The sequence below is a fragment of the Canis lupus genome, chromosome 24, assembly GCF_011100685.1.
Source record: "Canis lupus familiaris isolate Mischka breed German Shepherd chromosome 24, alternate assembly UU_Cfam_GSD_1.0, whole genome shotgun sequence".
In the NCBI taxonomy this organism is placed as follows: Eukaryota; Metazoa; Chordata; class Mammalia; order Carnivora; family Canidae; genus Canis; species Canis lupus.
Window position 1 is genome coordinate 33,609,433 of NC_049245.1, and position 17,313 is coordinate 33,626,745.

A 17,313-nucleotide genomic window follows, 5' to 3' on the forward strand; every position below is an offset into this window, starting at 1 on the left:
GTTTCCCAGAGTTAGCAGTCTTTACGTTCTGTCTCCCTTTCTGATATTTCCCACACATTTCTTCTCCCTTCCCTTATATTCCCTTTCACTATTATTTATATTCCCCAAATGAATGAGAACATATAATGTTTGTCCTTCTCCGACTGACTTACTTCACTCAGCATAATACCCTCCAGTTCCATCCACGTTGAAGCAAATGGTGGGTATTTGTCATTTCTAATAGTTGAGTAATATTCCATTGTATACATAAACCACATCTTCTTTATCCATTCATCTTTCGTTGGACACCGAGGCTCCTTCCACAGTTTGGCTATCGTGGCCATTGCTGCTAGAAACATCAGGGTGCAGGTGTCCCGGCGTTTCATTGCATTTGTATCTTTGGGGTAAATCCCCAACAGTGCAATTGCTGGGTCGTAGGGCAGGTATATTTTTAACTGTTTGAGGAACCTCCACACAGTTTTCCAGAGTGGCTGCACCAGTTCACATTCCCACCAACAGTGTAAGAGGGTTCCCTTTTCTCCTCATCCTCTCCAACATTTGTTGTTTCCTGCCTTGTTAATTTTCCCCATTCTCACTGGTGTGAGGTGGTATCTCATTGTGGCTTTGATTTGTATTTCCCTGATGGCAAGTGATGCAGAGCATTTTCTCATGTGCATTGTTGGCCATGTCTATGTCTTCCTCTGTGAGATTTCTCTTCATGTCTTTTGCCCATTTCATGATTGGATTGTTTGTTTCTTTGGTGTTGAGTTTAATAAGTTCTTTATAGATCTTGGAAACTAGCCCTTTATCTGCTACGTCATTTGCAAATATCTTCTCCCATTCTGTAGGTTGTCTTTGAGTTTTGTTGACTGTATACTTTGCTGTGCAAAAGCTTCTTATCTTGATGAAGTCCCAATAGTTCATTTTTGCTTTTGTTTCTTTTGCCTTCGTGGATGTATCTTGCAAGAAGTTACTGTGGCCGAGTTCAAAAAGGGTGTTGCCTGTGTTCTTCTCTAGGATTTTGATGGAATCTTGTCTCACATTTAGATCTTTCATCCATTTTGAGTTTATCTTTGTGTATGGTGCAAGAGAGTGGTCTAGTTTCATTCTTCTGCATGTGCATGTCCAATTTTCCCAGTACCATTTATTGAAGATATTAATTTCTCCATTGCTAGCATCAACTTACACTACCTTATCACCAATATCTTGTGTCTTTTGTACTGATAAAAAGAGAGAGGTCTACCAAGAGAGCTTGCAAAAGGCAACATAACATAGAGATTTAAAACACAGACTTAACCTGAATCCAAATCCTAGCTCCCATTTATTTTGAGGAAGTCACTAGCCCTCTCTGTGCCTCAATTTCCTCATTTGTTAAATGGGTATAACAGCACTTTCCTCATGAGGTTGTTGTGAGGGCTCTATTAGTGATTATCTGTAAAGCACCTAGAGCTAACGTCTGGCATAGAGGTCGTGCTATGTTTGTTAAATAAATGAATGAAACACCCAGTGAAGTGTCAAGAATCATTCAGTTTAAGACCAAGTTCTGGGATGCCTGGTGGCCTAGCAGTTTAGTGCCTGACTTCTGCCCAGGGCGTGATCCTGGAGACCCGGGATCAAATCCCACACCGGGCTCCTTGCATGGAGCCTGTTTCTCTCTCTGCCTGTGTCTCTGCCTCTCTCTCTCAGTAGCTCTCATGAATAAATAAATAAAATCTTAAAAAAAAAAAAGACCAAATTCACTATGTGTTAGATGTTTAACATGTATTTTTTAAAGAACAAATTTTGTTTTTTTTAACTTATTTTTATTATTTTAAAGATTTTATTTATATTTATTCATGAGAGACAGAGAGAGAGAGAAAGAGGCAGAGACACAGGCAGAAGGAGAAGCAGGCTCCCTGCAAGGAGGCTGATGTGGGACTTGATCCCGAATCCTGGGATCAGGCCCTGAGCTGAAGGCAGACACTCAACCACTGAGCCACCCAGGCATCCCTAAGTACAGGATTTAAAAGGAAGTGAGTCTAGAACCATATGCCACATGGTCAAGACCCCAGATTCTCTTGGGACTGCAAGCCATGATATTCCTTGGACCCATTTCTTATCACCAAGATTACTCTCTCCAGGGGTACTTACAATATTAGCAGAGGATCAGAGTGGGGAAAGGAATGCCAGGGGTCAAGCTGACTATGGATAGCACTGGGTAAGTCCTGGCTTAGAGTATTCTCAGAGTTGCTTGGCTATAATGCAAAGAATGGAGAACAAGAAAGAAGCAAAGCCTTATGGGTTGCCTGAACGTTCCCCCACCCCCTGCCCCCGGTAGGTTTGTTTCCTTATCTTTCCCCACTTTACAACATACCCTTGGCCTTCACTTCTTCTTGAGGCCTCTCTTTACTTCATCCCATTTACTTCCTTCTGTAAAAAAATTAAAAAATAAATAAGTTTCTTTCCAGAATACCATCTGTTGCTTATGTACTACTAAAAAGGCAGCTCATGCTTAAAGTACATACTTGTAAAAATTTTAAGTGACAGAAAAATTTAAAAACTACTGCTAATTTTGTCAGGCTGTGCCAACATATTTGTGTATATCCATGTACTATCTATATATAGATACAGAAGTAATTGATCAAAAAAGCTATAAGGCACATAGAAAATAAATGGAGAGATGACATAAATAAGTCCCTCCTTATCAGTAATTATTTTAAATATAAATGTTAGACTATCCAATCAAAAGTCAGGTTGATGGAATAAATAAAAAACACATGATCCAATCATATGTTATCTACAAAAGACTCACTTTAAATGGTGCAGCCACTCTGGAAAACTGTGTGGAGGTTCCTCAAAGAGTTAAAAATAGACCTGCCCTAGGACCCGGCAATTGCACTGCTGGGGACTTACCCCAAAGATACAGATGCAATGAAACGCCGGGACACCTGCACCCCGATGTTTCTAGCAGCAATGTCCACAATAGCCAAACTGTGGAAGGAGCCTCGGTGTCCATCGAAAGATGAATGGATAAAGAAGATGTGGTTTATGTATACAATGGAATATTACTCAGCCATTAGAAACGACATATACCCACCATTTGCTTCGACGTGGATGGAACTGGAGGGTATTATGCTGAGTGAAATCAGTCAATCGGAGAAGGACAAACATTATATGTTCTCATTCATTTGGGGAATATAAATAATAGTGAAAGGGAATATAAGGGAAGGGAGAAGAAATGTGTGGGAAATATCAGAAAGGGAGACAGAACATAAAGACTCCTAACTCTGGGAAACGAACTAGGGGTGGTGGAAGGGGAGGAGGGCGGGGGGTGGGGGTAAATGGGTGACGGGCACTGAGGGGGACACTTGACGGGATGAGCACTGGGTGTTATTCTGTATGTTGGCAAATTGAACACCAACAAAAAATAAATTTATTATTAAAAAAATAAAATAAAATTTTGAGAAACTTCCAAAAAAAAAAAAAAAAAGACTCACTTTAGATCCAAAGACACAAATAGATTGAAAGTAAAAGTATGGAAAAAGATATTTTATACAAATAGTAGCCAGAAGAGAGCAAGACTGCCTATGCTAATATCAGACAAAATAGACCTTAAATAAAGACGATAAGAGACAAAGACCATTGCATATTAACAAAAGTTCCAATACAGGAAGATTTGTATAATTACAATTATAATCACTCATGTAGCTAATGACAATCATCAAAATATATGAAGCCTCAACGTGGATGGAACTGGAAGGTATTATGCTGAGTGAAGTAAGTCAATCGGAGAAGGACAAACATTGTATGTTCTCATTCATTTGGGGAATATAAATAATAGTGAAAGGGAATATAAGGGAAGGGAGAAGAAATGTGTGGGAAATATCAGAAAGGGAGACAGAACATAAAGACTCCTAACTCTGGGAAACGAACTAGGGGTGGTGGAAGGGGAGGAGGGTGGGGGGTGGGGGTGAATGGGTGACGGGCACTGAGGGGGGCACTTGACGGGATGAGCACTGGGTGTTATTCTGTATGTTGGTAAATTGAACACCAATAAAAATAAGTTTATTATTAAAAATAAATAAATAAATAAATAAATAATGAAGGAGCTCCTCTCAGGGTCAGAAAATTAAAAAAATATATATGAAGCCTAAAATATATATATATATATATATATATATATATATATATATATATGAAGCCTAAACTGACAGAATGAAAAAGTAGATAGTTCTACAATAATAATTGGAGACTTCAGGGGATCCGTGGGTTGCTCAGCGGTTTAGCACCTGGAGTGCTTCAGGCCAGGGCATGATCCTGGAGTCCTGGGATCAAATCCTGCATCAGGCTCTCTGCATGGAGCCTGCTTCTCCCTCTGCCTGTGTCTCTGTCTCTCTCTCTCTCTCTTCCTCCCTCTCTCTCTCTCCCTCTGTGTGTTTCTCATGAATAAATAAATAAAATCTTTAATAATAATAATAATAATAATAATAATAAGAGACTTCAATACTCCACTCTCCATAATAGACCCACTAGATAGAAGGTAAGTAAGGAAATAGAGGATTTAAACAATACAATAAAACAGCTAGACCTAACAAATATATACAGAATACTCAACACAACAACAATAGCACACACATTCCTGTCAAGTGCATATGGGACACTCTCTGAACAAGACAAATGTTAGACCACAAATCAAGTCTCAAGAGATTTCAAAAGATAAATATTATCCAACCACAATGAGTTGAAGGTAGAAATCAATAACAGAAGTAAAACTGTAAAATTCATGAATTTGTGGAAATTAATGCACTCTTTAAAAACCAATAGATCAAAGAAGAAATCATAAGGAAAATTAGAAAATACTAGAGCTGAATGAAAACCAAAATGCAACATATCAAAATTGTACGTGACACAGCAAAAGGAATCCTTTTTTTTTTTTTTTTTTTTTTTTTTTTTTTTTTAATTTTTATTTATTTATGATAGTCACAGAGAGAGAGAGAGGCAGAGACACAGGCAGAGGGAGAAGCAGGCTCCATGCACCGGGAGCCCGACGTGGGATTCGATCCCGGGTCTCCAGGATCGCGCCCTGGGCCAAAGGCAGGCGCCAAACCGCTGCGCCACCCAGGGATCCCGCAAAAGGAATCCTAACAGAAAGTTATAGCTATAAATGCTTATATTTAAAAACAAGAGGTGTTGGCAAGGATGTAGAGAAAGGGGAACCCTCTTACACTGTTGGTGCAACCACTCTGGAAAACAGATTCCTCAAGAAGTTAAGAATAGAACTAGGCTATGATGCAGCAATGCGCTGCTAGGAAGTTACCCAAAGAATATAAAATTACTAATTCATAAAGGGGAAAGGAGAAAAAAATGAGTGGAAAATATCAGAAAGGGAGACAGAACATGAGAAACTCCTAACTCTGGGAAACGAACAAGGGGTGGTAGAAAGGGAGGTGGGCGGGGGGGGGGGCCGGGGGGGGGGGGTGACTGGGTGACGGGCATTGAGGCGGGCACTTGATGGGATGAGCGCTGGGTGTTATTCTATATGTTGGCAAATTGAACAACAATAAAAAATAAATTTAAAAAAGTTATTAATTCAAAGGTATGCATGCCCCCCATTGTTTGTAGCAACATTGTCTAAAATAGCAAACTATGGGAAACAGCTGAAATGACCATCAATGGGTGAATAGATAAAGAAGAGGTGATATATTCATATATATATTGGAATATTCAAATATATATGTTGGAATATTGGAATATTTATTTATTTATTTGTGAATATTGGACTATTACTCAGCTATCAAAAAGAATGCAACTTTGCCATTTGCAATGACATGGATGGAGCTAGAGAGTATCATGCTAAGTGAAATAAGTCAGTCAGAGAAAGACAATATATACTTTCACTCATATATGGAATTTAGGAAACAAAATAGGAGTACCTGGCAAGCTCAGTCAATAGAGCATGCAACTCCTGATTTCACGGTTGTGAATTCAAGCCCCATGTTGTACATAGAGATTACTTTTAAAAAATAATATCGTTTTAAAAAGAAGGAAACAAAGCAAATGAACAAAGGGAAAAAGAGAGAGAGAGAAATAGAAACCAAGAAACAGATTCTTAACTATAGAGAGCAAACTAATGGTTAGTGGAGGGAAGGTGGTCAGGGGAATGGGGTAAATAGGAAATGAGCATTAAGGAGGGCATTTGTCATAACGAGCACTGGATATTGTGTGTAAGTGATGAATCACTAAATTTTACACCTGAAATTAATATTACACTGTATGTCAACTAACTGGAATTTAAATTAAATTGTGGCGGGAAAAAGACAAGAAAGACTTCAATGAACAACTTAACTTTACAACTTGAACTAAAAAAAGAACAAACTAACCCAAAACTAGCAGAAAAAGGGAAATAATAAAGATTAAGCACAGATCAACAAAATAAAAAAACAATGAAGAAAATCAACAAAACCAAACGTTGGTTCTTTGAAAAAAAAATCAACAAAATTGACAAATATTTAGCTAGATAGACTAAGGGAGGAAAAGCAATTCTCATATTACTAACATCAGAAATGAAAGTAAAAACATTACTACTGATTTTAAAGAAATAGAAATGATTATACGACTGTACTAGAAGCAACTGTATGCCAACAAATAGGATAACCTAAATGAAATAGATACATTCCTTGAAACACAAACCCTACCAAAACTAATCATGCAGTACAGAAATCTGGATATATTTATATAACTAATTTTTAAAATTGAATCAGTAATTTAAAATCTCAGCAAAAATCTCCATCAAAGAAAGTTCTGGATCTCAGCAAAATACTATCAAACTGAATTAAGCAGTATATTAAAGGATTATGCATCATGATCAAGTTAAATTTATTTCTGAAATTCAAAGTTTAATGTATGAAAGTCAATCAATATAATATATCACATGAACAGAATGAAGGGGAGGAAAACCACAAGATTATCTCAACTGATACAGAAAACGGATTCAACAAATTTCAACACCAATTCATAATAAAAGCAAACTAGGACTAGAAAGACACTCCCTCAACATAATAAAGGCCATATGTGAAAAAGCCACAGCAAATATCATATTCAGTGATGAAGGAATTAAAGCTTTTCCTCTAAGATCAAGAGGAAGAGAAGGATGCCTGCTTTTACCACTTCTATTCAACATAGTACTGGAAGTTCTAGCTAGAGCAATTAGGGAAGAAAAAGAAATAAAAGTCACCCAAACTGATAACGAAGAAGTCAATCTACCTCTGTATGCATATTATAGGATGTTATATATAGAAAATCCTAAAAATTCCACAAAAAAATCAGAGTTAATAATTGAATTCTGAAAAGTAGCAGATACAAAGTCAACACACAAAAATCAGTTATGTTTCTATCACTGAACAACCTGAAAAAGCGATTATGAAAACAATTCCATTTACAATATCATCGAGAAGAATAAAACATTTAGGAATCAATTTAACCAAGGAGATGAAAGACTTGTACAATGAAAACTACAAAACATTGCTGAAAGAAATTGGAAGATATAAATAAATGAAAATATATCAATGTTTATAGATTGGAAGAATTAATATTAAATGTCAATACTACTCAAAGTGATCTGCAGTTTCTTTCTCTAGCACTTTATTTATTTATTCATGAGAGACACAGAGAGAGAAAGGCAGAGACATTGGCGGAGGAAGAAGCAGGCTCCATGCAGGGAGCCTAATGTGAGTGGGACTCGATCCCAGGACTCCAGGATCATGCCCTGAGCCAAAGACAGATGCTCAACCGCTGAGCCACCCAGGCGTCCCTGATCTGCAGTTTCAATGCAATCCCTATTAAAATTCTAATGATGTTTTTGCATAAATAGAAAACCTCATCCTGAAATATGTATAGTATCCCAAAGGGACTCCAAATAGCCAAAATAATCTTGAAAAAGAAGAATAAAGCCAGAGGACTTACAGTTCTTGCTTTCAAAACTTAATACAAAGCTTCAGTGAATAAAACTGTGATACTGGCATAAAGACAGACATATAAACCAATGGAATGGAATGGAAATCCCAGAAATAAACCTTTGAATGTATAGTCAAATGATTTTTTGACAAAGATACCAAGACCAGTCAATCGGAAAGGGCAGTGTTTTCAACACATGGTGCTGAGGAACTACATATCCATTTGCAAAAGAATGAAGTTGTACCCTCACCTAACACTAAACAAAAAACAAATCAGAATTGGATCAAAGACATAAATGTATGACCTAAAACTACAAAACTCTTAGAGGAAAATACAGGGGAAAACTTCATGACACAGGGAAGAGCTTCACGACTTTGGATTTAGCAATGATTTCTTGAGTAAGGCAGGAAAGGCACAGATAAAAGAAAAAGTAAGGGATCCCTGGGTGGCTCAGCGGTTTAGTGCCTGCCTTCGGCCCAGGGTGTGATCCTGGAGGCCAGGAATCGAATCCCATGTCAGGCTCTCTGCATGGAGCCTGCTTCTCCCTCTGCCTGTGTCTCTGCCACTCTGTCTTTCATGAATAAATAAATAAAAAACTTTAAAAAAAAAAAGAAAAAGTAGATAAACTGAAAATTTAAAACCTGTGCATCAAAAGACATCATTTCTAATGGCTGAGTAATATTCCATTGTATACATAAACCACATCTTCTTTATCCATTCATCTTTCGATGGACACCGAGGCTCCTTCCACAGTTTGGCTATTGTGGACATTGCTGCTATAAACATCGGGATGCAGATTACTCAGCCATTAGAAACGACAAATACCCCCCATTTGCTTCGAGGTGGACGGAACTGGAGGGTATTATGCTGAATGAAATAAGTCAATCGGAGAAGGACAAACATTATATGATCTCATTCATTTGGGAAATATAAAAAAATAGTGAAAGGGAATAAAGGGGAAAGGAGAAAAAATGAATGGGAAATATCAGAAAGGGAGACAGAACATGAGAGACTCCTAACTCTGGGAAATGAATAGGGGTGGTGGAAGGGGAGGTGGGAGGGGAGTGGGGGTGACTGGGTGATGGGCACTGAGGGGGGCACTTGATGGGATGAACACTGGGTGTTATTCTATGTGTTGGCAAATTGAACACCAATAAAAAATAAATTTATAAAAAAAAGACATTATCAACAGAGTAAAAAAGACAGAACTCTTAAAATTCAACACCAAAAGAACAAACAACTAGATTTTAAAATAGGCAAAGACTAAAATAGACATTTCTCCAGAGAAGATGTGCAAATGGCCAACAAGCACATGAAAAGATGTTCCACATTACTAATTATTATGGAAATGCAAATCAAAACTTCAGTGAGATACCATCTCATCCCATTAGGATGGCTACTATCAAAGCAAAACCAAAAAAAAAGTATTAGCAAGTATGTGAAAAATTAGAACCTTGTACACTGTTGATGGAAATGGATGTACAATGGTGTAGCCTCTGTAGAAAACATTATGGCAGTACCACCAGCATTTTTCATAGAGTTGGAACAAACTATCCTAAAATTTGTATGGAACCAGAAAAGACCCCAAATAAAGCAAAGGAATGTTGAAAAAGAAAACTGAAGCTGGAGGCATCACAACTCCAGATGTCAAGCTGTATTACAAAGCTGTAATCATCAAGACAGTACTAGCACAAAACTGGTGCATAGAGTAATGGAACAGAATAAAAAACCCAGAAATTGACCCTCAACTCTATGGTCAACTAATCTTCCACAAAGCAGGAAAGAATATCTAATGGAAAAAAGACAGTCTCTTCAACAAATGATGTTGGGAAAATTGAACAGCCACATGCAGAAGAATGAAACTGGATCACTTTCTTACACTACACACAAAAGTAGACTGAAATGGATGAAAGATCTAAATGTGAGACAGGAATCCAACAAAATCCTAGAGGAGAACACAGGCAACAACCTCTTTGAACTTGGCCACAGCAACTTCCTGCTAGACATGTCTCCAACGGCAAAGGAAACAAAAGCAAAAATGAACTATTGGGACTTCATCAGGATAAAAAGCTTTTGCACAACAAAGGAGACAGTCTACAAAACTGAAAGGCAACCTATGGGATGGGTGAAACTATTTGCAAATGTTTTCTCAGATAAAGGGCTAGTATCCAAAATCTATAGGGAACTTGTCAAGCTCAACACCCAAAATCCAAAAAATCCAGCCAAGAAATGGGCAGAAGACATAAACAGACATTTCTCCAAAGAACACATACAAATGGCTAACAGACACATGAAAAAGTGCTCAGCATCACTTGGGATCAGAGAAATACAAATCAAAACCACAATGAGATACCACTTCACATCAGTCAGAATGGCTAAAATGAACAACTCAGGAAATAACAGATGTTGGTGAGGATACAGAGAAAGGGGAACCCTCTTACACTATTGGTGGGAATGCAAACTGGTGCAGCCACTCTGGAAAACAGTATGGAGGCTACTCAAAAAGTTAAAATAGAACTTCCTTAGGACCCAGCAATTGCACTAGTAGGTATTGATCCAAAGGATGTAAATGCAGTAATTCAAAGGGGCATATGCATCCCACTGTTTATAGCAGCAATGTCCGTGATAGCCAAACTCTGGAAAGAGCCCAGATGTCCATCAACACATGAATATACAAGATATGGTATATAAACCATATCTTGTTTATATATGTATATACCATATCCTGTCTACACACACACACTGGAATACTAACCCATCAAAAATGAAACCTTGCCATTTGCAACAACCATGGAACTAGAGGGTATTATGCTCAGTGAAATAAATCAGTCAGAGAAAGACAAATACCATATGATTTCACTCCTGTGTGAGATTTAAGAAGCAAAACAGATGAACAGAGGAGAAGGGAAGGAAAAATAAAATAAGATAAAAACAGAGAGGGAGGCAAACCATAAGAGACTCTTAACTATAGGAAACAAACTGAGGGTTGCTGGAGGGGAGGGAGGTGGGGAGGATGAGGTAACTGGGTAGTGGGCATTAGGAGGACACTAGATAAGGAGCACTGGGTGTTATATGCAACTGAAGAATCACTCAATTCCACCCCTGAAACTAATAATACACTATATGCTAACTAAATTGAATTTAAATTTTAAAATAAATTTTTAAAAAGAGATACTCAGTACATTCTGCCCTCATATCTGGATGCAGAGCAGGACCTGGGAGAAGATGGAAAGAAATATCATCACAAAGACTCTGATCTCTTTCCCCATCTAACCATCCCCTTCCATCTCCTGTAGGGAAATAAAAGCTTAGGAGAAAACCTCCAACCCTTCTTCTGTGTAGCCTTCTCTGGGTCTGGTAGATCACTTTCTCCATATGAAATTCCATATCCAGTACCCTGAAACCTGTCCCATCTACCAGGCTCTCTTCATCAGATCCATTCATGATCTGGCCGCTTCCAAACCTCATTAATTCTATCTCCTGTTGCCAGAATCATTATCCGCAAGTACCATTTCTGTTTTACAGGCTCTTGATCCGAGACATGCAGTGTCTGTGGTTAAAATTTTAACCTAATATCCAGGTCTCCTGCATCTGCCCCATATTATTACTCTTTCCTACACTGGGCTTTTGTCTCAACTTCACTAGTCTTTTTATGAGTAGCATGGATTTTGAGAGAGGAAAGTGACCTAAAAGATCCTCTAATCCAATTCTGACCTATTGTACATTCTGGAATTGAAGGTCTGAAGTGTGAGGTGACTTGACAAATGCCCCATTGTATCTCAGAGTTTCCTTTTTGTCTTATACCTCTTATACATCAACATATATATATATATATATATATATAACATATATATGTGTGTGTGTGTGTGTGTGTACACATATATACATATATATAACAGAATATTACTCAGCCATCAAAAAAAGAAATCTTGCCGTTTGCAATGATCTGGCTGGAACTAGAGGGTATTATGCTAGGTGAAATAAGCCAGTCAGAGAAAGACAAATAGCACATGATTTCACTCATATGTGTGATTTAAGAAAGAAGACATAGGAGAAGGGAAGGAAAAATAAAATAAGATGAAAATTGAGAGGGAGGTAAACCATAAGACACTGAACTCTAGGAAACAAACGGGGTTGCTGGAGGGGAGATGAGTGAGGAGAAGGGATAATTAGATGATGGGCATTAAGGAGGGCACTTGAAAAAAAAAAGGAGAGCATTTGATGTAATGAGCACTGGGTGTTATATGCAACTGATGAATCACTAAATTCTACCTCTGAAACTAATACAAACCCATACAGATCAACGAGGAAAGCAAATAAATCAATCCATAACCCATAGCCGCAGTATATTGAGGAAATAGAGAATGCTGCACGTTTCAAGCAATCTATGAGCAAAGAAATAAAACATGGAAATCCAGCAGATTTGGACTAGTACTACTGGGAGTCTATAGATGCAGTGTGAAAATTCGTGAACAAAAAAACTCACTGAAATTAAGTTGGAAAGCCACAAGAGGGAGCTCTCACACCACACTCTTCGTCCTCAATTGTGGCGCCAACAGGAAATGTTCCTCGCAAGTGGGTAGTACCTTAGCTGTTTAGTACTTTGCGATCACAGCAAGAGAAAGGTTTTCCTCTTCCCCTGGCAATAACGTAGTCAATAAGAGATTATCACAATGAAAAGCCATTCTACTTGGAACTCCCAGTTACCTCTATAAAAAAGATTCCTCTCCTTTGATCTCTGGACTGGCCTATGGTTCTGTCAAAGCTTATTTGCCCTAAATTGCAATTCTCTGCTATTTCCAAATTAACCCATTTTTGTTAGTAGGATAACTGACGGTTTTATATTTAAGGTTAACAGTATAATACATTGAAATTTAAGAAATAAAACAAATAAGCAGGGAGAAAAAGAGAAAGAGGCAAACCAAGAAACAGGTAACTATAGAGAAATGATGGTCACCAGAAAGGAGGTGGCTAGGGGGATGAGTTAAGTTGGAGATGGCAATAAAGGAGTGCACTTATTGTGATGTTTATGGGATGTTGTATGGACATGCTGAATCACTATATTGTACATCTGAAACTAATATTTACACTGTATCTTCACTAACTCATTTAAATAAAACTTCCAAGAAAAAAAACAGTATAATACATTATATTAACATAATATAATAACAATATAAAATTGATGGTTTTGTATTTAAAGTTATATTTAAGGTTAACAGTATATTTACACGCAGAGACTTCAGAGACTGCATGGAAATGAGGAGATGGGAGCAGAGGGCTTAGCATAGAGGAAATGAGGAGATGGGAGCAGAGGGCTTAGCATAGATAAAATCGCCCTCACAAAAATAAAAGTCTGAATATGAATGGAGGAATACTGAGAATAAGGCTGACACTTGGTAGATTGGATCTCTGGTTCCTGAGAAACCATAAGGAAAAGATTTCAAAGTATGAGGGACACAAACAGGCAGACATGGGAAGACACCACTTCTTGGGGAATGCATGGTGGTGTGGAAAGGGAAGCTGCTCTTGAAGACTTAGTGGCAATGGGTGGGCAAGAATGAAGCAAGAGGAGACATCAGTGGGTCCTTAGGGCCCAAACACCTGATTACATAAGTTACTCATTTCCAGAAGAAAGAGTCTGAATGAGCCCATTCTCACTTAAACCATTTCCATTTGACAATGGACTGCCTCTGTGCACATCCCGTTTTAAGACTTCGTAGGTCAGATAATTCCCAATTTATGATGGAAAATTCAGACGTTCAGTCTTTTACCAGCGTCCACTAGCAAGTAAAGAGCTGCTTCTCAAATGGAAAGCATCTGTCAAAAGAAGAGGACAAGGCTTGAACTCAATACTCCAAGTGTTTGTTCTCTGATTCTCCTACTTGGACATGCAAAAGTTCTATCCATCATCTTAATCTACCATGGACACATTTAGTAAAATGTATATGCTAGGTGCTAAGACCCAGCTGGCAGGCAACTTTCAACACATCCTGATCATGCTGCAAAATATTTTCTTAATTTGGATCTCACACAAAACTAGCAGCTTTACATTCCCCTAAGGAAATAAATGAGAGGAGAATGCCCAAAGTGTCTTTTGGTATCTCCAAAATCCAAAGACACTCACCACACATTGTATCTTTCTTCAAGGTGAGCAGTACAAGGTGCAGAAACTTGTCGCCTGTCTCAAGGGACTATCCCCATATGCACCAACCCACAGGATCTCTGGAAATTTACTAATATTAAAAGTCCTGGATATCATCAGGTGTATCTCCTATACTCTGGCATGCACATGGTAAAGCACCTAGGATACCTACTACTTCCCCAGGATCAGTTAGCACAATGTAAATGACATGAGAGACCAGCATGATTTCCTCTGGGATGTCAAGTGATCAAAGTCTCTTCAATCTCTATTATGTCACAGAGCTGAGGAGATGACTTAGTCCTGATTAAGAGAGTGAGATACCACCTCACACCAGTGAGAATGGGGAAAATTAACAAGGCAGGAAACAACAAATGTTGGAGAGGATGCAGAGAAAAGGGAACCCTCTTACACTGTTGGTGGGAATGTGAACTGGTGCAGCCACTCTGGAATACTGTGTGGAGGTTCCTCAAAGAGTTAAAAATAGACCTGCCCTACGACCCAGCAATTGCACTGCTGGGGATTTACCCCAAAGATTCAGATGCAATGAAACGCCGGGACACCTGCACCCCGATATTTCTAGCAGCAATGTCCACAATAGCCAAACTGTGGAAGGAGCCTCGGTATCCATCGAAAAATGAATGGATAAAGAAGATGTGGTTTATGTATACAATGGAATATTCCTCAGCCATTAGAAACGACAAATACCCACCATTTGCTTCAACGTGAATGGAACTGGAGGGTATTATGCTGAGTGAAGTAAGTCAATCGGAGAAGGACAAACAGTGTATGTTCTCATTCATTTGGGGAATATAAATAATAGTGAAAAGGAATATAAGGGAAGGGAGAAGAAATGTTTGGGAAATATCAGAAAGGGAGACAGAACATAAAGACTCCTAACTCTGGGAAACGAACTAGGGGTGGTGGAAGGGGAGGAGGGCGGGGGGTGGGGGTGAATGGGTGATGGGCACTGAGGGGGGCACTTGACGGGATGAGCACTGGGTGTTATTCTGTATGTTGGTAAATTGAACACCAATAAAAATTATTTTATTAAAAAAAAAAGAGAGTGAGGTACGTGGCTGAGTCTCTACATGTGAGAAAGCTGCTTCTGATTATCAAGACAAAGGGTTGGGAAGAGAGAATTTGCTAGGCGCATGGCTAGAGTAGGAAAAGACAATAAAAATACAGAAGCCATGACAACCCTGAGGCCATGTGTTTGTCACACACAGCAGCCTGATCAATGATTTTCTGCAAGCCAGGACTTGGTTTTTTGGACACCCAGGTCATGGCAGAATGTGCATTTGCTCCCTCCTCTGCCTCCGTGAGATTCAGTCCTTGCAGGGGTCTCACTCCCCCACTCGCCCTACCACAGGGGCACACAGCTGTTCCATAGGACAGAACATGGAGTGCTGACCAGGGAAACATTCCTCCCAGCCAAAGCATTCTAGCTGTAGCCTCTTTGTCACTGGGTGGGGTGGAGTGTCGAGAGAGCTCCGTAGAACACAGGCTGGGACACCAGCTGTCCTGATGGAGAAGACCAGCTGCATCAAGTAGAATTCATGGTCCAAGGTGCTCATGCTGGTGGCAAGAAATAGCTCAGCTGGCAGCATGGTGTACTCACGTGATAGAGAGCACTGGATGTGGATGTGGGAGCTCATTCCCTAATGGGCCCTGGCAAGAACTTTGGCTCTCTTAATAGTCTCTCCCAGGGTGTTTGGGGCATGGCCAAGCACTGGGAAGATGCTTGCAGAGTCAGGCTATGTGAGGAAGCACCAAGTAAGAGCTTCTGCAGAGCATGCTCTTACCGCCCATCTACATCTGATGATATCTGTGCTGCTGGTTGATCTTGATCTCTCTTTCCTAAGGCCTCCTGGTCAAGTGCAGCTCCTAGGAGAGGTGCACTTAATTTGGATCTCACATAAAACTAGCAGCTTTATATTCCCCCAAGGAAATAAATGAGAGGAGAATGCCCAAAAGGAGAGGTGGAGAAGCTCCTCTAATACAGTAGCCCTGGGATGCTTCTGAGGTGGGCCAGAGGCTCTGGCCTGAAAGAGGTAGGTTTCCTCCTCTAGACAATCCTTCACTGCTGCCCAGCAGGAAACACTAGACTGGAGTGTACCACTGCACACCTGCCTCCAGCAAAGCCTGCTGGCCTCTGAGTTCTTTGCACTTGACTCCATGTCCCCACTGGGCACATGTGACCCAGTCCCTGGATTTAGTCCCACGACCATCTCAGGGCCTCTCTGCTGGCACAGAGTGGTCAGGAGTCAGTCCCCCAGTGATTTAGATCCACTGATTCACCATGAGAGCATAGCTCCCCTCAATAGGCAGTTAATCCTTGGTAGCATTACCATGAACCCCCTGTTCTCTACTATGTGGCTTTTCCCTGGATTAAAAAAGAGAGAGAGTGAGACCATATGGAGGGATATTGAGGAAAAGTGCATCCCGTTCCAGGTCCCATCTAATACAATCTCAGGTCCCTCCATCAGGCCATTCTGATGGAGGATGGAGTGGGAGATATTAGTGAAGGCATTCACTTGTTTTCACCATAGTGGAGGAGCAGTGAGCAAACAGGGAGTCCACGCAAGCATCCCCCCCCCCCCACCAGCCATATCTTGATCTCTCAGTCTCTTGGCCTTGAGCATATTACTTAACTGCCCTTGGATTAGTTTTCCTCATGGTTTTAAAGGGACAGTAATCTGAACCTCACAAGGAGAATGGGAAGAACGGGAAGGGGTGGATCAATTAAGAAGATGCCTCATTGGGATCCCTGGGTGGCGCAGTGGTTTGGCGCCTGCCTTTGGCCCAGGGCGTGATCCTGGAGACCCGGGATCGAATCCCACATCAGGCTCCCGGTGCATGGAGCCTGCTTCTCCCTCTGCCTGTGTCTCTGCCTCTCTCTCTTTCTCTCTGTATGACGATCATAAATAAATAAAAAATTTAAAAAAATAAAAATAAATAAAAAATAAAATAAAATAAAAAAAAGAAGAGGCCTCATTGTGAACCTCCTACTCTGTGACCAATGTCTAGCCCCACCTCCCTCACGTTTAACTTGGCCCTTCTGATCCCAGGCTAAGGAGTGTTCTTCTTAGCTTTGGGAAATATCACACATGAGCAGTTTCTCCCCTGAGAATACCGGTTCAGCGAGCAGATCAACAGTGAGGTTGGGCCTCAGGGGCCTGGCAGGGGTGTTGGGGCCAACAGGAGAGAGAATAGAAAAGTATGACAAGGGGAGAGAAATCAGAGACCTGGACCCAGCAAAT

The 17,313-nt window shown here is 39.8% G+C and overlaps 1 protein-coding gene across 10 annotated transcripts in view; it reads right to left on the minus strand.

The window, feature by feature from the left end:
* WFDC11 (WAP four-disulfide core domain 11) overlaps nt 1-17,313 on the minus strand; it is a 57,932-nt gene that overhangs the window by 33,519 nt on the left and 7,100 nt on the right. For 3 of the 10 annotated variants that reach the window (XM_038572463.1, XM_038572465.1, XM_038572462.1), the window contains exon 2: nt 2,333-2,388. The gene's annotated coding sequence lies outside the window, so the exon portion shown is untranslated. Of the gene's footprint in view, nt 1-2,332; nt 2,389-12,397; nt 12,551-13,569; nt 13,729-14,035; nt 14,284-17,313 lie in introns of those variants that run through there. The other 7 variants (XR_005377923.1, XR_005377918.1, XR_005377924.1 and 4 more) reach the window with 4 other exon arrangements.